Here is a 26128-nt window from a genome sequence, read left to right as displayed (position 1 = left end):
TAAAAAAAATAATAAAAATAAATAGATGGAATTTCTTAGCAATATCAAGATTTTTACAACTTTCATTTTGTTTCAGTAAATTCTTATTGAATGCCTCATTTGTGCTTAGGTATGCACAATAGAGGGATGACTCGGGACAGTGACTTAAATATGAAGAGAACTTACAGCAAGTCCCGTTCAGTAATCAGCATTTTCTGGTCTCATATTACCAGGTCAACTTTGTAAAGGAAGGCACTACTGTGATCACATTTTATGTTTATATTATAGCCGTGAAGGCTCAGATGAAAAAACTTGTCAAGGCTAGTAAAGAGTAAGACTAAAAACTTTTAGTAAAAGTCAGTATTTTACTTGACATCATCATGTTTTCAGAATATGAAATGCCTATTTAATTCAGTCTTAATTTCCTGGTTTGGAAAAGGAGAACACTGAGAGGGATAGCATGTTCTAAATATAGCTTCTCTCTCCTCTTCAAATCTGCCCTGGACCTTTGCACTGAAACCTAACGCTCTCTTCGCTTTGGTTTCTTTCGCTGAGTAGAGAAACTTGATTCTTTTTTGGTATGTGTTAACAAATGTGTCACTTAAATCAGTACTTCTCATACTTTAATGCATGAAACACCTGGAGATTTGTAAAAGCAGGTTCTTTGGAATTCAATGGGTCTAGGATGGGCCTGAGATCCTGCATTTCTGACTTCAGTGCTGCTGGTCCCAGAACCAGGCCATGAGTAAACAAGGGCTTAAACCCTCTAGGTGTTTTGATTTTGGGGGTGATGTGGGTTGAAGGAATGCTGTCAGAATGAAGGTATTTGGCCAAGCAAAGAAATTATGTAGAGTACATGAGGGGAAAAAATCATACAGAATCCCACCCTAGTTGTACCTTCTTTGATGGAATATCTCTAAGTATGGGGTTTCTGTTAAACAGCTCTTGGGTGTGGTAAACCAAGTCATCCCAAGTGAGAGCAGACTTTTATCTGCTCCTTAGATTGCACAGGCTACTTTGAGCAGAGCCAGAAGTCTTTTCGTAATTTGGGGATTAAGTGTCCATAGCATGCCTCACACCAGTGTGGTTGGTGATCACTGTGAACATTTCAGCTTCAATTAAAAATTGTGCATGCTAGAAAAATAACTGATACCTTCTTCCTGCTTTTTGAAAGTGAAGATTGTAAAGCATATGAAGCTATTACATTGTTTAAAATCAATCTGAGTAAGGAATGAGTGTTTGAAAGCAGAACTTCTCAAACTTTTATCATGTTTGAAGATCACCTAGGGAGCTTGCTGAAACTCAGATCCTGGGCCCCAGCTCCAGAGATTCTGATTCAGTAGGTCAGAACTCGGGTCTGAGGATTTGTATTTATAGTAAGCATCCAGGCAATTTAGTGCTACCATTCAGAGACCACACTTTACAGGCACAGCTTCCGTAGATAATTTAAAATAGCATCATTGGCTGGTTTTCTCAGTGGTTAGAGCATCGGCCCACGGACCAAAGAGTCTCGGGTTCGATTCTGGTCAAGGGCTCATACTTTGGTTACAGTTCGGTCCCCGGCCCTGGTCAGGGTCAAACGGGAAGCAGCCAATCAGTGTGTCTCTCTCACATTGATGTCTCTCTCCCCCTCCCACTCGATCTGAAGATAAATGGAAAAGTATCCTCTGGTGAGGATTAAAAGTAAATAAATAAATAAAGCCCAGCCAGTGTGGCTCAGTGTTTGAGCATCGACTCATGCAGATGCTCATGCACCAAGAGGTCACCAGTTCAATTCCCCATCAGGGCATATATACCCAGGTTATGGGCCCGATCCCTGGTTGGGGGCATGCAGGAGGTGGCTACTCGATGATCTCTCTCATCAATGTCTCTATCTCTCTCTCCCTCTCCTTTCCTCTCTCTCTAAAGTCAATTAAAAAATGTTTAAAATAGCATCCTTATAGTTTAGAGGGGGCTTAGTGGGCTTAATAACAGATTGTGGAGCTAGACTTCCTGGATTTGAATAATGACCCCATTACCCATGCAAGCTGTGTGACCCTGGAGAAGTTAACACTTCTGTGCCTGTTTCCTAATCTGCAAAATGGGTTCTGTGATACTGCGTACCTTTCAAGTACTTGTGAGGATTAAATGACTTAACCGGGCGGGGCACAGACTATCTCCATATCTGTTTGCTCTTATTATTACTGTCTTGCTCAATTTATAATTATACGTTATGATAGAAACAGCAACAATAAGAATTCACACAGATACCAAATGTTCTTTGATGCAGATGTTACCCTGGGTGTTAATCATAAGTTAAACATGTTCGTGTGTGTGTGTGTGTGTGTGTGTGTGTATTCTGGGCTGTCAGCTAGCACTTCCCACCAAACAAAGAGAGAGAAAGTAATGCCGAGAATTTGGCAAGGGCCTGATCACACAGGGCCTTACATACTGTTCTACAAGCTTGGATGTGACTCTGGCAGTGATGAACGCCATTAACAAAGTTTGAAGCTGGGCAGTGCAGTCAGAATTGCATTTTAGAAAGGTCTCTTGCTGCCATATAGAGGCTAGTTTGGAAGACCGTGATGCTAGAAGCTGAGACCTGTTTGAATAGATTATTGCATCATTCCAGGGAGAATAACAAAGACTTGGACTAAGGCAGAGGGTAAAGCATAGAGCAGGTATCCTGTGGTTCAGGTGATGAAATGGAGCATATGCCATGACTCAGAAAGGAAATACGATACTGTATTAAAACTTCTGAGCATATGCCTCTCCTCTATTCAGAGCTTCATGAGGCTGAAGACTGAGCCCAACTCCTATGTAATCCAAATCTTAGCTCATAGTGAGTCCTTGATGGATGTTTGGTGAGTGAATGGGAGAGGGAGACTAAATTAAAGCTTCTCCAATCTCATATCCCTCTTCTCTTGCTTTTGTTCGTATCACACTGGCCTTCCTTCAGGCCTTTGAAAATGCCCAACTGTGACCGCTAGACCCCGGGGGTGTCAAATCTATCCTCGCACCTATTTTTATAGATAGTGTTACTGGAACACAGGCACACCCACTGATTATGTTTGTTTAGGGCTACAAACAGGGCAGAGTAATTGTGACAGAACCTCTAGGCCGATAAAGCCCCAAACATTTACTATCTGGCCCTTTACCGAAAACATTTGCTGATCCCTGCTCTAGTTCTTTGAAAGTGCTGATTTAAAACTCCACCCTCAAAGCTATAGTAATCAAAACTGTGGTACTGGCATAAAGACAGACATACAGACCAATGCGATAGAATAAAGAGTCCAGAGATAAACTCATATATAAGATCAAATTATTTTTGTCAGGGGTGCCAAAACCATTCAATGGGGAAAAGATAGTCTTTTGAATAAATGGTGCTGGGAATACTGGATAGCCACAAACAAAAGAACAAAGTTAAATGCTTATCTTATACCGTATACAAAAATTAAGTAAAAATGGACCCAAATCATAAATGTAAGAGCTAGAAGTATAAAACTCTTAGACAAAAACATAGGGGAAATACTTCAAGACATTGGATTTGGCAGTGATTTCTTTGATATGACACAAAAGACACAGGCAACAAAAGAAAAACTAGATAAATTGAACATCAAAATTAAAAACTTTTATGCATCAAAGGACATTACTAAGAAAGTGAAAAGACAACCTTCAGAATGGCAGAACATATTTGCAGGTCATATATCAGATAAGGGATTAATATCTAAAATGCATTAAGAGCTCTTACAGGTCAACAACAAAAGCCAAACAAAGCAAATGAAAAGGGGCAAAGGACTTGAATACACATTTCTTCAAAGAAAACATACAGGGGCCAATAACCACATGAAAATATGTTCAGCATCACTAATCATTAGAGAAATGTAAACCAAAACCACAATGAGATACCACTTCATACCCACTAAGATGATTTTTTTTAAAAAAAGGGAAATAACAATAACAAGTATTGGCATGGATATGAAGATACTAGAATGTTTGTGCTTTGCTGGTAAAAAAGGATGCAGCTGCTATGGCAAACAGCTTGACAGTTCCTCAAAAAATTAAATATAGAATTACCACAAGATCCAGTATTTCCATTTCTGGGCATATGCTCCCCCAAAAATTGAAAACAAGCACTCAAAGAGAAATTTGTACACGCATATTTATAGCAGCATTATTCACAATAGTCAAAAGGTGGAAGCAAAATTTAAGTGTCCATCAACAGATGAGTAAAACAAAATGTGGTATATGCATATATTGGAGTATTATTATATTATTCCACCATAAAATTTTTGACACATGCTTCAACATGTATAAACCTTCATAACATTATGTTATGTGCAATATTCCAGCCATCAAAATACAAATACTGTATGATTCTACTTACAGGAGGTACCTACTGTAGTCAAAATCATAGAAAGGGAAGGTAGAATATTGGCTGTCAAGAAAGGAGGGAGTGAGCCCTGGCCAGTTTGGCTCAGCAGTTAGAGCATCAGCCTGCGGTCCAGACCCTGGTTGGTCGTGCAGGTGGCAGCCACTCAATGTGTCCCTTTCACGTCGATGTTTCTCTCTCTCTCTCTCCCTCCCACTCTATCTGAACAATAAAATGGAAAAATGTCCTCGGGTGAGGATAAAAAAAAAATTTTTTTTTTTAAAAGAAAGGAGGGAGTGGGAAGTTTAATGGGAACATAAAAAACTTTCTGGAGATGTACTTAATGCCATAAAACTCTGCCCTTCAAAATAGTAAATTTTTAGCCTGGCCAGTGTGGCTCCGTGGATTGAGAGTCATCACATGGACTGAGAGGTTCTGGTTTGATTCCTGGTCAGGGCACATGCCTGGGTTACGGGCTCAATCCCCAATAGCGGGCGTGCAGGAGGCAGCTGATCCATGTTTTTCTCTCACATCAATGTTTCTATCTCTCTCCCCCTTCCTCTGTCTCTAAAAAATCAATAAAAACATATATTTTTTTTAATGGGAAATTTTATGTGATGAATATTTACCTCAATAAAAGAAAAGAAGAACTCTACCCGTAGGTCTTCACATGGCTAGTTCTTATTATTCAGTTTTCAGCTCAAATGGTTTCTCCTCAAGGAAGCCTCCCATTATTCTATATAATTTCCTTGTAGGACATATTACTAACTGAAATGTTCTTATTTATACATTTATATAAATATTTATCATGTGTCTTCATCCAAATATAAGCTTGCCGAGGATCGGGTCTTTGTCTAATTCAAAGCTGTATCTAACACTTAGTTCTTGGCACATGGTAGACACTCACTCAATACATACCGAGTAAACTAATTTTAAAAACAGCTTAGTGAGAAAAAAGAAAGGGCTCCACCTGGAGGTAGTATTAGTAAATGCACTCCAGGAAAACTTGAAATGTACAATATTCAAAAGTCAAAGTCAAACTGAAAAATTAACTTCACTAGTATTAGCTGTGATGACGGAGCAAGAGCACATGAAGAAGAAATGAATCAAATATATTTGTGCAAAACATTTTCTTTCACCGACTTTCCATATGAACTCCCTTCTCAGCGTCCCAGTGCCCAGGACCCTAGCAAATCCTCTCCTTCCTCTCCATGTATCACCGTCCGTTCACCCACTCTCTGTGTCTGCTTTCATGCTGCAATGCCAGAGAACAGTGGTTGCAACAGCAACTGCATGGCCCACAGGCCTAAAGTATTTGCTATCTAGCCTTTTATAGAAAAAAATTGCTAACCAATGTAAAGATACTAGACTAGAGATATTTGTTTACTCTTCTCCAAGAACTTTCATGATACTCATTCAAGTCAACCTAGAAATATTTATTGAGCACCTACTATGTTTTAGGCACTGTCTTAGGCACTGGAGATAGAACAGTAAATGAAATAGAACCCTGCTCTTATAAAGCTCACCTTCTAGTGGGAGAAGACAGATAACAAACAATAACCAAATAAATAATATCATCTGTTAGAAGGTGAGATGGGCTAGAGAGAAAAGGGTAGTAAGGGAAGCTGTAATCAGGAAGGCAAAACAGGTTTTGCAACTTAAAATAGAGTGGAGGAAAGCATTTGGGGAGAGGCATGGAGGCAGGAATATGTCTAACATGTTAGAGAAATACCTAGGAGGCCAGTGTAGTTGGAGGAACCATTCCTCTTCATGGTCCCTGCCCCCGTGCATTCTGGCTCTGTGCAATACTGGCTTCCTGCTTAAGGCATATACCCCTCGCTGTAAGACAGCATCCCAACCTTGCATGGTGTCCCAGCTGGCAGTATCACTGAGCCTTCCACAGGCCAGTTCACTCTTCTGTCATGCCAGCTGCTTCTGCATGATAAGGGTATGCAGTGAATTTCAAAAGCATGAGCCCATTTTCAAACTTTGTTGGCCATAATATATGCCCAAGGTCACAGACAGCTGGATAGCAGGGTACAGATGAGCTAGTCTCTAACTTCATGATAATACTATTGGCAGAAGCTCCGCAGGCAGGGTAAGTAGAATTTTACCCAGAATGTGTAGCTATCTCTGTGAGCATAAAGAGCCATTCTCCTTATAATCAACTGTTAAGAGGTGGCCACCTGTCACCCTGGACAGTGGTGCCATATCATGGTTTAGTAATGGCCTCTGCGGTTGGCAGATTGGGCACTCAGCACTAGATATAGCCAGACTGGCCTGGGGGAGGAGAGGACCATGCGGCTACTCACACTTCCTTCCACGCTGTCATGATCACTTTGTAGTGGACCCACTGAGCAAGCACGGGATGCCTGGAGAAGGAGGCGTCCTGACATTCACAAAACAGACCCTCTTGCTGACCTGATGTTTGACCCTCCACCACCATGGATGCCCTCTGCTGGGTATATACATGGCACACAAGTGTTCTCACACTGAGCTACTGCAAGCCGCCCGTACACAGTACATTTTATTACCAGTTTTTTAAATAGTTCTTTCCAAGTCCCAACTAGATGGTCGATCCAGTAGCCACTGCCCATAAAAAACAATATGAATACCTCAGGCTATGAAATAAACAACCAAATACACCCCTCCAAGTTCTGTCCACCTGGAGGATTTCCCTTCTGCATGGTCTTCTGTGGTCACACCTCAGTGCAGTACAGTGACATCCACATCTGTCGGGGTGGCATCATTTGCAGATCTATGTGAGAACTAGACCTGCACTTTATTCTGTTCTGTGAACTGCTCACTGGAGATCCCCCAAGAAGACACATGTATAGGTTGAGGAAAAGGCAGAGAAGTGGTAGAAGGGACGTGGAAGTTGGAGCCAACTGGCATGTGTGTTCCTTGTACCTTCTGGGGCCTCGTCTCCTCTGCACTGCTTCCACATGATGACGGAAATGTTGCTGTGTATCCAAGTTTGTGGTCCATGATGGGATGTCCAGGTTACAAAGTCACTTGGTGCTGCGTGGTCATGTTTTCAGTCTCAAATACTAGGGCCATGAGCTGCTTTTCAAGGGGAGAACACTTGTCGGAGGAGGTTATGGCCTTACCAAAGGCCGGGAGGTCTGTGCTGTGGCAGTCCTACCGGAGCTTGCCTCGAGCTACACACAGAACCGCCTTCTGCAGCAGACTCTTCTAATACCATTTGGTCTGCTAGGTTCCAGGGCCCACGTAGCAGAGCAGCTTCTCTGGAAGCCAGGTAGCTTTACAAATGATCCAATGGATGGGTCAGAGCACATGTTCAAAAATTGCGTAGGATGCCTTTAGATTTGAAAGAGGCTCACCAAGTATGGTGTTTGTTTTTTCCCTTTGTGGTGGGAAGTGCAAGGTACAGCAACTTGTGTCTCATTTTATTTTATTTTTAAAGATATTTTTTAAAATACGTTTTTATTGATTTTTTAGAGAGAGAGGATGGGAGAGAGAGATAGAAACATCAATGTGAACATCAATCGGCTGCGTCCTGCATGCCTACTACTGGGGATTCAGCCCACAACTCGGGCACATGCCCTGACTGGGAATTGAACCAGGACCTCTCAGTCCATGAGATGATGCTCAATCCACTGAACCACACCAGCTGGGCTGAAATTGATTTAGAGAGAGAGATAAACATCATTGTGAAAACAAAATATCTATCAGCTGCCTCCTGCATACCCCCATGGGGGATTGAGCCCACAACCTGGGCATGTGACCTGACAGAGAATCAAATCGGCAACCTTTTGGTACACAGGACGATGCTCAACCAACTGAGCCACACCGGCCAGGGCTTGTGTTTCAGTTTAGGAAGGCTGTCCTAACATGCACCAGATGGAATAGAGCTACTAAGTTTTGTAGGGTTTAACCTCATATATATGTAAATAAGGTGTTTTTGATGCTTGTTGTTTTCTGCTTACCAGATCTAATTGGCATAATGACATTAATATATAGGATCAGCACAATGTCCTCTGGGATATCAAGACCAGCAGGTTTCCTCTTAACTATATTATGATGGCAGGAGAGAGGACACAAACATAAATGTACACAGTTGTTCCTGCTATGTAAATGCAAATTGTGTTTGACTTTCCTTATTGATTAGAAAGGAAAAGAAAGCATTTGATAGGTGAATAAATGAATATCAGGTGCCAGGTGCTATGTTGATTGTCTCCACTAAAGATACCATGTGTTGCCCTGGCCAGTGTGACTAAGTGGTTAGAGCATTTGTTTCTCGCCAAAGAGTCGTGGATTCGATTCCCGGTCAAGGGCATGTACCTGGGTTGCAAGTTTGATCCCTGGCCAGCCTGGGTCAGGGCATGTGGGAGGGAACCAATCAATGTGTCTCTCTCACATTGATGTTTCTCTCTCTCTCCCCCTCCCTTTCACTTTCTCTAAAAATCAGTGCAAAAAAATATCCTGGGTGAGGTTTAACAACAACAACAAAGATACCACATATTGAACTGCTACTGAGATTGGCATCACCACCTGATCACAATAATCTAATGTTGTTCCGACTTTTAATGATCCGTCTGACTTTTGTACCAGCTAAAAGGGTGAGTTAAATGGGAAGTTTGGAGGGCTCTCTGCCCCTATATCATAAATCTCTGTTGTCAGCATTAATCCCTGAAACTCTTGGATGCGGCATTACTTTTGGGTTCCTTTCTTGGCAGAGGGAAGGCAGGAGTGGGAGAGCAGTTCTAGGGGGTCCCATTTAACTCTTCTCACCAAATCAGCTGGGGATCCTGGTTAGACTAACTTAGGCCAAGACTCCATCTATCTGCCGATCCCCATAAATTGTTATTCTGAATTTTTGAGCCTTGTGGCATTTCGTATTGCTGAGGGTCAATGTAATTTCACAGGTAGTATGTAATAATCCCCAAAAGCACTGAGTATTTCCTTTGCTCAAGTATACAGTCACCCAGCAAATCTCTCTGGGGTAATACTATTCAAGATGAATCCCTGATCCAGAAAGATTAGCAACACTTGGGAACTCATTAAAAATGCAAATTTTTAAAAAAGCAAATTCAGCCCTGGCCGGTTTGGCTCAGCGGTTAGAGCGTCGGCCTGTGGTCCAGAGAGACCCGGGGTTCGGTTCCCACTAAGGGCGCGCGTACCTTGGTTGCTGTTTGTTCCCGGCCCTGGTTGGTCGTGCGGGTGGCAACCACTCGATGTGTCCCTTTCACTTCGATGTTTCTCTCTTTCTCTCTCTTCCTCTCTCTCCCCCCCACTCTATCTGAACAAAATATGAAGAAATGTCCTCTGATAAGGATAAAAAAAAAAGCAAATTCATAGGTATTGCTCTAGTTCTACTAAATCAGAATCCTGTGAATAGGTTCCAAGAATTAGTGTTTTAATGAGAGTCTCAGCACATTAAGAGATTGGGAAGCACTGTCGTAGATCAGTGGTTCTCAACCAGGAGTGATTTTACCCCCTCGAGTAGGATTGCCAAATAAACAACAGGGTACCCAGTTAAAATTTAATTTCAGATAAACAACAAATAATTTTTTTTTTTTGTATAAGTATGCCTCTATGTAATCATATTTGGCAATGGTTTGGCAAACATTTTGGCTGTCACAGCTGGGGAAAGGGGTGTGTGTGTGTGCCACTGACATCTAGTGGGCAGAGACTGGATATGCTGCCGAATATCCTGTAATATAGACAGTCTCCCACACCCAAGAAACACCCAGCCCTAAATGTAAGTAGTGTCAAGGTTAAGAAGCTCTGACTTGAAGGAAGATGCATGGTACACACCTATAGCGATGTTGCAAGATCTTTCTCAAAAGTGCCCAGATTTCCACTCAGAAAGGTTCTCAGTCTCTAAACTGACTTAGGTCTGGGTATTGGGTACAAGAAAGACACACTTCGGCAACTTGAGTTAGGTTCTGCCTAGCAAACTTTGATTTTTTTCTTTGTTATCCTCACCCAAGGACATTTCTCCATTTTTGTTCAGATAGAGTGGGAGAGAGAGGAAGAGAGAAAGAGAAACATCGACATGAAAGGGACACATCGAGTGGCTGCCTCCCACACAACCCCAACCAGCGCTGGGGACGAACTGCAACCAAGGTATATGCCCTTGGCTGAAACTGAACCCGCGACTCATTGGTCCATGGGCCAATGCTCTAATTGCTGAGCCAAACCAGCCAGGGGGCGACTTCAATTTTTTTTTTTTTTCACCTACATATGTCAAGCAGCATCTTAGTGAGCTGTCAATCTGTGATTCCTTGGGGACACAAAAACAAGTAGCCATTGCCACAAAGCACAGCAGGTCAAAACACTGGTTCTGTGCTCCATCCCTGTGGCTTGGATAATAATATCCAAGATAATTAATAATAATGCAGATCCCATTATTTCCACTGAGATTAGGGCATACATTTTCATTGCAACTCCACCCTCCAGTATCTCTGACCTACAGAGCTCTTCTAGAATGCTGCTGCCCGCCTCACTAATGCATTTCCTACTGTCTTGGTAAAAGGTGCATCTTTTAGACCTTCCCAGAGAGATCTCATTAGGACCTGGCTGAGCAGGTTGCACAATATGGGTCTATTTCTATTTTCCCAAAACTTGCTTTTTTTTTTTTCTTTCTCCACAGTATGGTAGAGAATTGCTGACATTTCAGCCTCATTAACTCTAGGCTATCATTGAGTCCAGGCTTTCATTAGCTAACCTTTCAAACTGTTAGCACTATCCCCAGGATTCCACCAACATGTTAGCCAAAACCTGGGGGAATTTACCCAAGTCAGTGTGTTTATTTGAGACTTCTTCTTATCATTTGAAGTCAGCCTTTGTATTTCTGTAGTGTCAGTTCTAACTTCAACTCTTTCGTTTCTGATTTTATTTGAGTCCTCTCTCTTTTTTTCTTGAGCCTGCTGAAAGGTTTATCAATTTTCTTTATCTTTTCAAAGAACCAACTCTTGGTTTCAGTGATATTTCATATTGTTTTTTGTTAAGACTCTATTTTGTTTATTTCCACTCTGATCTTTATTAATTCCTCCCTTCCACTCACTTTGGGCTTTGTCTGTTGTTCTTTTCTAGTTCCCTTAGGTGTAAAGTTAGATTGTTTGAGATTTTTTTCATGTCAATTAATTTGGCTCGATTATTATATTTTATCTCCATTGGCTTACCACCCTTAGATTCTATACCCTCAGCTTCTCCTCAGACTTCTGCAGATACAAGTTGGCAACGTCATGTAACTCTGTCAGGGGAGAGGCTCCCTCCTAGAACAGGCCTGGTGCTGCCTTCTCTGGGTACTGTTCCAGCTCTCTATTGCTACATATGAACTACTCTATCATAAGAGGCTTAAAAGAACAACTTGGGCCCTGGCCAGTTTGGCTCAGCAGTTGGAGTGTTGGCCTGTGGTCTGGAGAGACCCAGGTTCAGTTCCTACTAGGGGCATCTACCTCGGTTGCAGTTTGTCCCTGGCCCTGGTTGGGTTGTGCAGGTGGCAACCATTCGATGTGTCCCTTTCATATCGATGTTTCTCTCTCTCTCTCTCTCTCTCTCTCTCTCTCCCCCTCCCTCCCACTCTATCTGAACAAAATATTGAAAAATGTCCTCGGGTGAGGATAAAAAAGAAAAAGTACAACTTGGTATTTTGTCTCTGGTTCTGACTGAGTGGATTAGAGAGACAATAGGAGAGAAACTGGAGATGGAAGTATAGAGAATTTTTTTGAAGAGTTTTGTTGTAAAAGAGCAGAACAATAGAGCAGTGGTTGAAAGACATGAGATGAGGAGAAATGCTGAAAATAAAATAAATAAATAACAGCATGTTTGTATGCTGTTGGGAATGATTCAGTTGAGAGGGATAGAGGTAGATGTAGATATATTTATATAGATGCATAAGTATGTGATATATAAATATATAGCACATAGATACAACTATCTGTATCTATATCTGATGATGTAGAAGGGAAAGGAGAACAATTGTTCTCATTGAGTTAGGAAAGAGGGGATGGGATTTACTGCAAAGTGGAGACACTGCATTAGGCCTTAGACAGGTGCATGGACAGTTCATCTAGGCCAGTGTCATAGGAGGGAAGGCAGAGTAGGCTCGTAGGCGGGCAGATATGGTGCAGAGAACCTAGAAGCCTCTTTCTCTTGCTTCAGTTTTCTTAGCAAAGTATGGAATAAGGTTATCAGCTGATAATGACTATCGGAGAGAGTACTGAGGAGAAAGAAATCACCACAAACTGAAATAGGAAAATAAAAAAGTGAATGGGATAGGGAAACAGTATGAGTTGCTGGGCACCATTAAGAAGCCCTAGCATTGAGGTTCTTGATTATAAATTTAAAATCACATGAATCATTATTCTTATGTGTTTTTCTCTACCCACACTCAGCTGCAGGGATGTAGGCACAGAGTGGGGAAGATCTGAATTTAACTAGAATTTGTAGTTTTGCCAAGCAAGTGTCAATGCAAAAGATGAGCGAGGGAGTTGAGGGTGTTTGCAAGGGTAATACTATAATGAATAATCATGCAATTTCAGCTGGTATGGAGATTAAAGAAAACAGTGGTGGGGGTGGTGAGACATAGAGAATTGTTAGTAAAAAGAATAAAGACTTTCATTATGTTCAAAAACTTTACATTTAGACTAGTCCTGGTCAATTTTGCTCAGTGGTTAGAGCATTAGCCCTTGAACCAAAGGGTTGCAGGTTCAATTCCCGATCAAGGGCACGTACCTAGGTTGCAGTTTTGTTCATGCTGTGCAGGAAGCAATCCAATCGGTGAGTCTCACACTGATGTTTCTCTCACTCTCTCTCTCTCCCTCCCTCCCTTCTACTCTAGCTAAAAAATATCGAGGAAAAAAGGAGATACATCTGTAACAAAAATCAATTAATATAAATTAGAAAAAGAAAATCAATATAAAAAATATCCTTGGGTGAGGATTAACCAATCAAAGAATTTTTTTTTAATGTAGACCAAAATGACAATTACATTAAGTTCCCCTCCCACAATTAAAATAAAGCAACAAAAGCATCCTATCAATGTTTAATCGAGGGTAAATTGCAGGTGTCAGTTGGCACTCAGAATTAGCTAATATGAAACATAAATGCAATCATATCACAATTTATCTTGAAGTTACATATCAACCCAAATCAGGGGCAGGGAAAGAAATCATTCCCTGCAAAAATATCGTTTCCAAGTCACACTACTTCAACTGCTGGGGTTTCTGCCAATGGTGTTAAGAGTGACATTTAGTGTCTTTAGTATTTAAGCATCTTTCATTCTAGGAAGATGTGCGATTAGTCATAGAAATGTTTAAGATAATCAAATTCATATCAATAATTTTATATTAAATAAATTTCCCCTATTGGCTATTTTCTATATCTATATTATTAAATAGAATTTGGCCTATTAGTTGAGAACAGCTTTTCCTGTCCAATTGCAAATGTGTAATTAAATAAGTGATTTAGGCTTTTGATTTAAAGTTGAAATCTTACTAAGTTTGTAGAAAATGATGGGACATTTAAAAGAACTAAGGTTGACCATATTTATTATTTTAATTATTTACTTTAGATGGGTTATTTGAGCACTTGGTAAGGTTTAGAAAATGGGAGTCCCTTCCTGTGCAGAAAAGAGTTAGTCTGAGACTGCTATCCTCAGAAAGGTCCCGAGATTGGGTCACAGAGTGTTCCTAGTGAAAGGTAACTGAAAAGAGTCACTCAGCTTAGACTGTTTGTACAAACAATATGGTTTATGCTGAATGTCTGCTCACCTTCTGGGACTCTGAAATTTTTATACGTTCTAAGCAGAATGTGTCTACACACCCAGCCCCCAATAAAAACCTTAGGCTCTAAGTCTCTAGTGGGCTTTCCCCAAGGACAAACTACTGCACATATGTTGTTGAACTTTTATTGCTGGGAAGAATGTGCTCTGTGTGACCCCTTGTGGGAGGGAGAGGACATAAGGAAGCTTGCAGATGGAGTACTCTAGACTGCTGGTGTCCTTCCTTTTTGATCCAGCTGTGTATCCTTACTATGTTACTATAAATCTTAGCTATGAGTAGAGATATATACTGAGTTCTGTAAATCCTTCCATGAATGTGGAATTCTTCCATGAATCTCTGAATATGGGGGTGGTCTTAGAACCCCGTAACACTAAGGAGAGTAACTATTTTTCTTCCAAGTACAGTTTAAAGTGTTTGGAAGTGTTTAATTCAATGTGTTTATAAATTAGACCAAACATTACTGAAAGATCTCTTAGAAGTGAAGAATAAAATTTGTTAGACTTATAAATAGTATACTGAATTTACAGAAAAACAAGAGTAACTAATTTGTATTTTTATTCACTGCATATTAATTTTTAAAACCCAAGTAAACTTTTCTAAACAGAGAAAATCAAATTTTATATGTGCATATGGGAAATTCACATAAGCATGAAAAGTTCCCAAGTAAACTCTTTTCCCCTGTTCACTTGATTTCTTATTTTTTAAAACATATCTTTATTGTTGAATGTATTATAGATGTCCCACCTTTTCCCGCTATTGACCTCCTCCTCCCCAATCCTGCCTCCTCTCCTGCCTTCCCCACACTATTATCTGTGTCCATAGGTTATGCATATATGCATATAAGTTCTTTGGTTTATCTCATCCCACCGCTGTTCCCTCTGAGGTTCATCAGTCTAACAACCAATCTGTACTTCTTAATCTCTTCACCTTTTTTGCCCATCCCCCTAATCCCCTTCCCATCTGGCAACCAACAAAAAGTTCTCAGTATCTGAGTTTGTTTCTGATCTGCTTGTTCATTTTGTTTGTAGATTCAATTGTTGACAGATACATAATTATTATTCATATTTTTTATCTTCTTTTCTTCAAGAAGACCCTTCAACATTTCATATAATATTGGTTTGGTGGTGATGAACTCATTTAGCTTTTACTTGTCTGGGAAACTCTTTATATGTTCATTGATTCTAAATGATAGCTTTGCTGGATAGAGTAATCTTGGTTGTAGGTCCTTGCTTTTCATTGGTTTTAATATTTCTTGCCACTCCCTTATGGCCTATAAAGGTTTTTTTGAGAGATCAACTGACAGTCTTATGGGTGCTCCCTTGTAAGTAACTAACTGCTTCTCTCTTACTGCTTTTAAGATTCGCTCTTTGTCTTGAAACTTTTTCATTTTGATGATGATGTGTCTTGGTGTGGGCCTCTTGGGGTTCATCTTGTTTGGTTAATATTTCTTGCCACTCCCTTATGGCCTATAAAGGTTTTTTTGAGAGATCAACTGACAGTCTTGTGGGTGCTCTCTTGTAAGTAACTAACTGCTTCTCTCTTACTGCTTTTAAGATTCACTCTTTGTCTTGAAACTTTTTCATTTTGATGATGATGTGTCTTGGTGTGGGCCTCTTGGGGTTCATCTTGTTTGAGACTCTCTGTGCTTCCTGGACTAATATGTCTGTTTCTTTCACCAAGTTAGAAGAGGTTTCTGTCATTATTTTTTCAAATAGGTTTTCAAGTTCTTGCCCTCTCTCTTCTCCTTCTGACACCCCCATGATGCAAATGTTGGTACAGTTGGTACATAGAGGCTCCTTATACCATCCTCATTTTAAAATTTTTATTCTTTTTTCTTTTTGCTATTCTGTTTGGGTGTTTTTGCTTCCTTATATTTCAAATCAATGGTTTGCTTCTTGGCTTCACCTACTCTACTATTGATTCCCCGTAAATTTTTCTTTATTTCAGTTAGTGCATCCTTCATTTCTGACTGGTCCTTTTTTATGCTCTTGAGGCCCTCACTAAGTTCACAGAGTATCCTTATAAGCAGTGTTTTGAACTCTGCATCTGTTAGATTGCTTTTCTTTGTTTCATTTAGTTTTTTTCCTGTAGTTTTGTTCTGTGCTTTATTTTGTGACATGTTTCTTTGTCTCATTTTGACTGCCTCCCTGTGTTTGTTTCTATGTATTAGGTAGAGTTGCTATGTCTCCTAGGCTTCCTAGGGTGGCCTATTGTAGTAGGTGTCCTGTAGAGTTCAATGGTACAGCATCCCTGATCACCTCAGTTGTGCCCTCAAGGCACACCCTCATATGGACTGTCCACTGTTCTGTTGTGAGTGTTGATTGCTGTTGGCATGTCAATGAGAAGGATTTACTCAGGCTGATCAGCTGCAAGGATTGGCTGAGCCCATTGACCACTGACCTCTGACTGCCTTGTGTGGAGCTGTGTACCACACAGAGCAAGACTTACTTCAGCAGGGATCTAGTACCCACTGAGTCCATTCCTTGAGTGTGTCCCTTGTGGAGGTGATTGGGCGGTAGTGCTTCGACATGTTCTGAAGCTGTCCACTGGGTGTTCTGGCTCTTGGGCCAGGTCAGCCACTGCCTGTGTTCTACTCAAAGCCACCAGACATAAGCTACAAAGTGATTTGCAGATGGCTGCTTCTTGTGCTGGGCTTGGAGGTGCCCAGGCAAAGCCAAGTTGTGAACCAAGGCTGGCTGCTTCTAGTGCCAGATGTAGGGCCACTTAGTGAGAAGTATGGAGCTCACTGAGGCCATATGCTGCTTGTTTGAGAGAATTCAGGAGAAGCAGTAGCCAAAACAGGCCAATCCTATGGTAAAGCCACTAGAAACAGCTTGGGTGGGCTTGAAGTTGCCTGGGGCAGGGCCTTATGGAATCGTCAAAGTAGAGCAAACAGTATGAGCCAGGTTGCTGGAGTCCTAGTTATAGCGCCAGTCTGCTTGCCACATGGGGGAAGGGCTCACCAAAGGAACAACGGCCTCTGCCAGCACCTCTGTCCAGGAGAAAGCAGCCTCTTCAGCTCTTGCCCTGATGCCAAACATCTCAGTTCTTCCCCGTATGTCTCTGATACTTTTCAAGCTGCCTCCCCAAGACTGGAGACTGGAAGGCATGAGTCCGAGTGGGTCCATGCATGGGCCCCTTAAGAGGAACTGCCTGGGACTCTAGAAGCCTCAGCCTCCCTCAGCCTCAATTCCTGTCAGTTTTTATAGCCAGAAGTGATGTTGGTGTGGGACCAGCCTGTCTGCCCATCCGCCTCCCTAGCAGTCTTGGTGTGGTGGCTTCTTTAATTTCGTAGTTGTAGAACTTCCATTCAGCTCGATGTCAGGTGGTTCTGAATGATGGTTGTTCTATAGTTTAGTTGTTATTATGACATGGTTGTGGGAGGAGGTGATACCGTGTTTACCTACGTCGCCATCTTGATAGGTTTTTAGTTCACCAAAGTGTCCCTCAAAAGGATAAAGAAAACTCAAATTTAGTATATCTCACAGCCCACAACAGGTTGCTTGTCCTCGTAGTCTCAGTGGTAGAAGGTCATTTGTTCAAATCAACCACCCTTTCATACCACTAAGATTTCAGTTAAAAAGAAGTAGCCTAGGATCCAGCTCTGTTTGTACCACTTAATAGTAAACAATATCATACCATATCACAGAGTCTACTTCTGATGGTGATATGAAAATATCATTTTTAGCACACTTGCCCTGTGGGGAGCACTCCTGTGCCATTCCCTTCCCCCTCTTCTTCCCTGACAGGCACACATCTCCTAAACTCTAAGGGACCTGCAAGACTTGCAACCAGGGGAGCAATGGGCAGCAGCAGTTCATCCTGGGCTAATCATGTGAACCTGTGTCCAAGGCCCCCTTTTCTCGGACTTCCCAGTGAGCTAAAGCAGCCCTTCTTGGCTCTCCTGTTGCTTCTTGTATGCAAAACCCTTCCTTGTTTCACTGTCCCCAGCTTTAATAAATGTACCCTCATAGTCACCTGAACTTGAATTGTGAAATCTTTCATGCACAAAGTCAAGAATCCACACACTACAGGCTAGCCTGAGGCAGACCCACTGAGGGCCAGGACCCCCCCCCCCCCACACACACACACACACACACACTCACAAAAAAAAAAAACCCAAAAACAAAGTAAAATAAAATATGATTTTGAAAAAGCACCAGAAGGTAGGGAGTTTAGTTGAACTCATGTAATAGCTGGTCACTCTATAGTGTTAAAGACCTAGAAAAGTTCATTAAAATTAGCCTTTAATATTCTTTAATGCCCTTGACAGATTTCTCCATTGGATGAAGAGTGTGGCAGGTTCTCTAGTAGAGTAGTCATGCCTAAACTGACTTGTTATGAATTTGCAAAATACTGCTTTGAGATCTGTATTATAAGGAGAAAACAGTGACTTTCTCCCCATACCTAGCATAGTACCTGATACTTAGTAAAACCAGCATAGACATATTGTTAAATGAATGGTAGAGCTAATGACAAAGTTGAGGGAATAAGATGTAACTATCTCAAAGTTAAAAAATAATACAGGACAATGATTTCAGAGACATACAAGAGGCAGTAAGTGATCAAGATGCCAAATGAATAGAAATGAGAATAAGTGTTCAGAACTCAAAGTATGGGGAGACCATTGTGGGCTAGAGTGGTCAAGAAATACTTTATGGAGAAGGTTGGTCTTTAAAAAAATCATGGCCTTAAAAATATCTCAGATTTGAAGATGTGAGGGTGGGGAAAGGCAGAGAAACGAGAGTGTGAGCATAGGGACAGAAGTGAGAAAATAAGAGGTATAATTATAAGAGGTATAATTATAATAGAATTGCAGCCTGGCTGTCTTACAAAGGAAGAGTGGGGAAGGGCCTCTTGTTACCAGGTTGTGGTGGCTGTCCTGCTCAGGCTCAGGAGTTTGGCGTTGATTCTTTTAGTAGGGAGAAGAACAAACGGTGTTTTGACAGGCAATGATATGAAGAAAGATTTTGGTGGTTCTAGAATTAAAATTATACTGGGAACAAGGGGAGGATAGTTTAGGCTGTGTTGAAGAAGAGAGTGTTGTTAGCAGAGAATAGTTAGAAAACAATCCAGATATAATGTAATAAAGGGCTAAGCTAATATAAGGTCAGAGGGAATGGAAAGAGACAGATTCCTTCAACACTGTAAAGGAAGAAGTGATGACACTGGTGATCACATACAAAGGAAGGATTAGAGTATCTTTAAGAAAGTGAAAGAGGAGCCCTGGCCAGTTTGGCTCAGTGGTTAGAGCGTGGGCCTGCGGTCCGGAGAGACCCGGGTTCGGTTCCCGCTAAGGGCACGTACTTTGGTTGCAGTTTGTCCCCGGCCCTGGTTGGTCATGCGGGTGGCAGCCACTCGATGTGTCCCTTCACATCGATGTTTCTCTCTCTCTCCCTTCCTCTCTCTCCCTCCCACTCTATCTGTACAAAAAATGGAAAAATATCCTCGGGTGAGGATAAAAAAATAAAAAATAAAGTGAAAGAGGAGGGTAACATTTCAGAATTAAGTAGGCATCTGTGGGTTGTTTGTATTATATTTACATGTTTTTTCTTTTTCTTACCCCAAGTGAGTTGGAATGACTTGTGTGTATTGGATGGTAGTGTGAAAAGAAAAGTTTAAACCCCGACTGTTCCAAGAGAGAAAAGAACTTTTGCAACTAAAAATATAACTGGAGCACATACCCTCGGGGTTTAATACTTACATAATTTTTAGAATCTTGGCTTTACCATAGGAACCTCAGGAGAGTCAAGCAGCCCATACCTAGAGGCAAAATGTGCATAATGGTGGACTGGAATGTTTGTATCTCCTGGGGGGTCTTCTAAAGACTTTAAAAAAGAAAAGAAAAGAAAAAAAGCCCTGGCCGGTTTGAGCGTCGGCCTGCTGACCAGAGAGTCCCGGGTTTGGTTCCTGCTAGGGGCATGTACCAAAAAAAAAAAAAGACTTTTCAAGCATTTTGTTAGAGAAGAGCTCAAGACACAAACAGCTGGGTGGTTGTGCTTCAGGAAAGAGGACAAGCTGTCTAGTTTTCTGCCAGTGGAAGTCAAAGGAAACAGAACTACAGGAATTTTTTTTGGATGTTTCCTAACATGTTCCTGCTTGTAGCCAGGCTTCAGGAAAAGCTCCAGGCCAAGGAGGGGTCAGCTTTAAGGAAGTAAAGCCAAATTGAAGAACTGGCTGTACTCTTAAGAGGCTTTGTAGCATTGTTCAGGCCTGACCTTCCTGTTCTGTGGGATGTGTGAACATATTTTGTATTTAACTGGTAAAAAACATTGTTGCTTAGATCCCGGATTTCAAGCCCATTTTCATGCAGAACCCACTACTCTAATTATGAAATCAAATACTCCTATCAATATCCTAACCCCCATAGCCAAAGCCTCTAGAGCAATGCAATTCATTCTTCTCTGATGGAGAGAATAATCAATCCGCTTTCACCAAAAGCAGCCAAAGGCCTCTATTCTTTCAAAACACTGTCAGCTATTCTCCTTACTGTAGGCAACAGAACAAATTAAGTAAAACGGAGCATTCTTGCTCTTCCCAGTAAGGTCACCTGATCCAGAACCTAAAGTGTACTGACGATGCGCAAACTTGCACATACTCATGGACCCACGAGGGCCAGCAACGTCAGGCCCATGCTGTTGGTTACTGAGCATCTATAAAAAAAAAAAAGTCATTGTCTGTGTCCAAATGGTACACTAAGCAAATATTGTCAATATCCCGTACTTGTTCTCTTTGTAGTAGGAGACTGCCTTGCTTGAATCTTTCTAGGTGCAACATGTTGGCTCTTTTAGAAGAAGCAAAATCCTTTCCTACTTGAAGAGAAGAAAACTAGAGAAACAGAGAAGAAGAAAGAGTGCTTAAAAGGGAAAATTGTATGTAGATGGCTACCTCTCTATTCATTTTCTGAATGGAAACACCTTTGGTCCAAAAATAGAGAATAGGTATTTCAGGCTAATTTGTAAAAATTAATCTTGTGCCACTGGGATCAAATTTTTATTTCGACGCCATCAGTAACAGTTAGTTGTCCTTTTTCTTTCTCCAGTTTAAAGAAAACCTAGTTTCTGTCCGGCCGGTGTGGCTCAGTGGTTGAGCATTAACCCATGCACCAGGAGGTCACTGGTTCGATTCCCAGTAAGGACACATGCCCAGGTTGTGGGTCCGATCCCCAGTGGGGGGCATGTGGGAGGTGGCCAATTGATATTCTCTCTCCTCAATGTTTCTATCTCTCTCTCCTTCTCCTTTCCTCTCTCTCTAAAATCAATAAAGGAAAAAAAAATTTAAAGAAAACCTAGTTTCTCAGGTGTAGCTCTCAAGTAATTTTAGAGTTCCAATATTAAAGCATTCCAATGAAACCATTTCGAAAAAATAGTCTTACAATTTATTAACAGCTTTCTTCAGAAATTGGCCATGGTTGTCAGTCAACTGCAGTCCTGGGTCATAGAATCCATTTGTTAAAATCCAGTTGTCATTAACAGTTTACAAAACCAGAAAGAACAGGCAAATACTTCCTTTCTCTCGTCCTTCCTTCAGTTCTTCTGAGGCAGGATAGTAAAAAGCTAGGAAAATTCCTTGACAAGTGAATTGGGGAAACTGAGACAGATAGGTGAACAAATTGGCCAAGCAATTTGCAGCCAGATACAGAAAGTCACCAGTAAGAAAGCCCTGGGTGCCTAGTAACAGATAAAACTGGGCCAGACCTCGCCCCAGGGCATATTTCTGGTCCTGCAGTTCAAACGCCCTTACCTTTCTTTCCTCTAGAGACAACAACTAGGCTGCTGTTGTATTTCAGCTCCAGGCTCAGAAAAGCAGCTAAACTATGTAGGCTATGCCAGGACCAGCTGTAATGGCTAATGACCCCATGGGCCTGGTGCCAACCAATCAGTGGAGACCACAATCCTGAAAGGACACTCCTGGAAAAGCTGATGAATGTTCTATTGAGATCCTCTCCTAAGACCTCCCCTAAATTTCTAAACTTTAACATCTTCAATCTTCAAGTCCAAAGTCCCAGGCCTTCTCTCCCTCCTGGGAGCATGCCCTGTGCCTTTTCAATCCCTGGTCTTCCCCCACAGGCATGTGTCTCCTAAACTCTAAGCGGCTCCATGAGACTTGCAACCAGGGGAGTAATGGGCAGCGGCAGCCCGTCCTGGGCTAATCCCCAGAACCTGTCCCCAAGTCCCCTTTTTCTCTGACTCTCCAGTGAGCTGACAGGAGCCCCGCCTTGGCTCACTTCTTTCCCATAAGTTTCTAGAGAGCCAAAGCAGCCCCGCCTAGTCTCTCTCCTTTTGCTTCTATCCTAGGCCCTCCCTTGTTTCACTGTCCCCAGCTTTAATAAACGCACTTCCAATCACCTGGACTCACGTAGTAAAATCTTTCCTGCATGAAGTCAAGAGTCCACACACTACAGGCCAGTCCTGGGCAGATCCGTCAAGGGGCGATCCCGTTTCTGGTAACATTTTCATCTCTTTATCTCCTCCTCAATTTTTCCCCCATTCTGTTCTTACATTTCCAGTTCCCAAATAATCTGCAAAACACTTTTTTGAATCTGTCTCAGTATTTTCATTTGTTATGTTAGCCTAAAAATAAAAAAAGTCACAGTGAGAGGCAACAAACATTAATTTGAGATCATAGAATAGCTATTCAGCAAGCAATGGTTCAGAGAGAAACCCAAAATGTTTCGATCGTGGAATGAAGGCGAGGGGTTTTATGAGAAAGGTAAAGGAAATCATTACACGAGTAGAGGGAAGAAATATCTATTGGGTGCTAAAACATTTAAGACACTAATTCTAAAGAATGACTTTTAGTTTGGTGGTAGTGAAGATGTCTGCTTTCCTGTTAGCTTTATAAACAGTTGTTTGAAATACAAGAAACTTTTGTTGTACAGGATGACGCTTCAAACAACTGAGGCACACTGGCCAGGGCTGGACCCATTCCTGCTTCAAGGAACCTGGCCTCTTTGTTTGTTATTAGATTCCAGGTGATTCTGATGCACAGCAAGATACAAGAACCGCTGGTCTGGACTGTGGATCCTCAACTATGTAATCTCTCTCTCCTGCCAATTGTACCTTTCTTATTGCCTCTCTTGTTTCTTTTTCTGTACCTCCTGAAATCCTAGCATACCAGCAGAAATACCAGAAGAAACTAAAAAATAAAAACAATAAGGTCTTAACATAGTCTAACACTGGCTGTACAAAATACAATTCTTAATTTAAAAAAAAAGGCAGGCCCTGGCCAGTTTGGCTCAGCGGTTAGAGCGTCGGCTGGAGGACCAGAAAGTCCCAGGTTTGGTTCCGGCTAAGGGCACATACCTCGATTGCAGTTTGTCCTCAGCCCTGGTTGGGTTATGTGGGTGGCAACCAGTTCATGTGTCTCTCTCACATCAATGTTTCTCTCTCTCTTCCTCCCTGTCTCTCTCCCGCTCTATCTGAAGGTAAATGCAAAAATGTCTTCAGGTGAGGATAAAAAACAAAAAATTTTAAAGGCTGGCACTCTTTCTCTCTCCTGAGCACACCCACCCCTTTCCCCACCCACTTCATGCCCCAGGGCGAGATCTCGCTCTCTGGAGCACACCCATGCCTCCCCCTCCCCCCTTCCCCCTAGCAAGTTGCCTTTGCCTCTCTCTCGCCTAAGCTCCAAGGGCTGGCTCACTTCTTCCAGGGTTCACTTCTTTTACCTCTGTGACTTTCAAAATACAGTTTTGCTTGGGAAAACACACACACACACACACACACACACACACACACACACACCAGTTCATATGGCTGATGGCAGATATGTCCCACCAAACAATCTGTTCTAGGCTCTCTGGACCAATATGAGGATGTTTGACATTTTATTTGCAAAAATCTCATTTTGACTCATGCAGTAATCTTTATTTCCCTCAATTTTCATTAACTTGAACCTCATACTTATATATGGCATTTCTGCATATTTTAAGGACGACTCTGCTTAAAACCATGACAAACAATGTCACCAAATAGCCTTATTTAATTAAGAATATCGAAAGAGATTATTTGTTTTCCGGATCAGATTTTGTTATAATATGCTATTTTTTATTATATTTTAGGGCACGTACTTGTGATATAGTAAGAAAATATTCATTTTTCCTGGCCGGTGTGGTTCATTTGGATGAGCATCATCCCATGCACCAAGCAGTCACTGGTTCGATTCCTGGTTAGGGCACATGCCAGAGTTTCAGGCTCGATCTCTAGTAGGGGATGTGCAGGAGGCAGCCGATCAATGTTTCTCTCTCACTGATATTTCTCTCTCTCTCTCTCTCTCTCCCCCTCTCCCTCCCTCCCTTTCCCTTTCTCTCTTTCTAAAAATCAATAAAAACCATTAAAAAAATTTTTTAAGTTCATTTGCCCCCAAGCAGACACATATGACATCTCCTGACATAACAGACTTTGTAAAATGTTGTGTTGATTTTTGTTCTTTTAATAATAATGATGATATTAATAATAATAGCTAACTTTTATTGTGTACTTACTGACATTTCTCTAAACACTTTACATAGTTGAACTTATTTTCTTCTTCCAGCAACCTGGGAGGTAGATGTCCCCTTTTTGACAGATGAGGAAACCAAGAACTTGGCCCAGGTGACAAACTATGATGTAGTAGAACTGGAGTCTGAAGCCTGGCAGTCTTGCTGCATAATTTGTATCACACTGGTTCTAGTGTTGTTATTTGCATGTACATGTCTCCTCATTAAATTCTTCTATATATATTCCCTTTAAATAGACTTGGGTTTTGGAGCAGTTTTAGGTTCATAGCAAAATTGAGCAGAGTATATAGAGACTTCCCACACATGCATAGCCCTTTCTCACTGTCAACATGCCCCTCCAGAAGGGTACACTTCATAAAATTGATAAATATACATTGACATATTATTGTCACCCAAAGTCCATAGTTTGAATTAAGGTTAACTGTCGGTGTTGTACATTCTGTGGATTTTGACAAATGTATAATGACATATATTCATCATTCTCATGTATCATGCAGAATAATTTCACTGCCCTAAAAATCCTCTGTACTTCACCTATTTGTATCTCTCTCCCTTTTACCACCTGGCAACCTCTGATCTTTTAAGTGTCTAAATAGTTTTGCCTTTTCTTGAATGTCCTATAGTTGGAATCATACAGTATGTAGCCTTTTCAGATTGGCTTCTTTCACTTGGTAGCATGCATTTAAGTTTCCATCATCTTGCCCTGGCCAGTTTGGCTCAGCGGTTAGAGCATCGGCCTGCAGTCCAGAGAGACCCGGGTTCGGTTCCCGCTAAGGGCATGTACCTTGGTTGCAGTTTGTCCCCGGCCTGGTTGGGGTCGTGCGGGTGGCAGCCCCTCGATGTGTCCCTTTCACGTCGATGTTTCTCTCTCTCTCTCTCTCTGTTCCTTTCTCTCCCTCCCACTCTATCTGAACAAAAAGTGGAAAAATGTCCTCGGGTGAGGATAAAATAAATAAATAAATAAAAAATCTTAAAAAAAAAAAAAGTTTCCATCATCTTTTTAGCACTGAATAATATTCCGTTGTCTGCATGTACCACAGTTTATTTATCCTTTCACCCACTGAAGGAAATCTTGGTGGCTTCCAAGTTTTTGAATTATGAAAGAGCTACTATAAATATTCATGTTCAGGTTTGTTTGTAGATATACGGTTTCAACTATTAGGGTAAATACTGAGGAACATGATTGCTGGATTGTGTGGTAAGAGTATGTTTGGTTTCATACAAAACAGCCAAACTGTCTTCCAAAGTGGTTGTGCCAATTTAAATTCCTACCAGCAAGAATGAGAGCATTTAGTGTTATCAGTATTTTGAATCTGGGCCTTCTAATAGATATGTTGAGGTATCTCATTCTTGTTTTAATTTGCATAAAGTCATATATGTGGAGCATCTTTTCATATAATAGTTTGCCATCTGTATCTCTTTTTTAGTGAGGTGTCTGTTAAGTTCTTTGGTTCCGTTTTTAGTTGGGTTATTTTCTCATTGTTGCATTTTAAAAAGTTATTTGTATATTTTGTATACCAGTCCTTTATCAGATGTGTCTTT

The sequence above is a fragment of the Molossus molossus genome, unplaced genomic scaffold, assembly GCF_014108415.1.
Source record: "Molossus molossus isolate mMolMol1 unplaced genomic scaffold, mMolMol1.p scaffold_m16_p_1, whole genome shotgun sequence".
Taxonomy (NCBI): domain Eukaryota; kingdom Metazoa; phylum Chordata; class Mammalia; order Chiroptera; family Molossidae; genus Molossus; species Molossus molossus.
The sequence above is the reverse complement of the archived record's forward strand: the minus strand, read 5'-3'. Positions refer to the sequence as shown.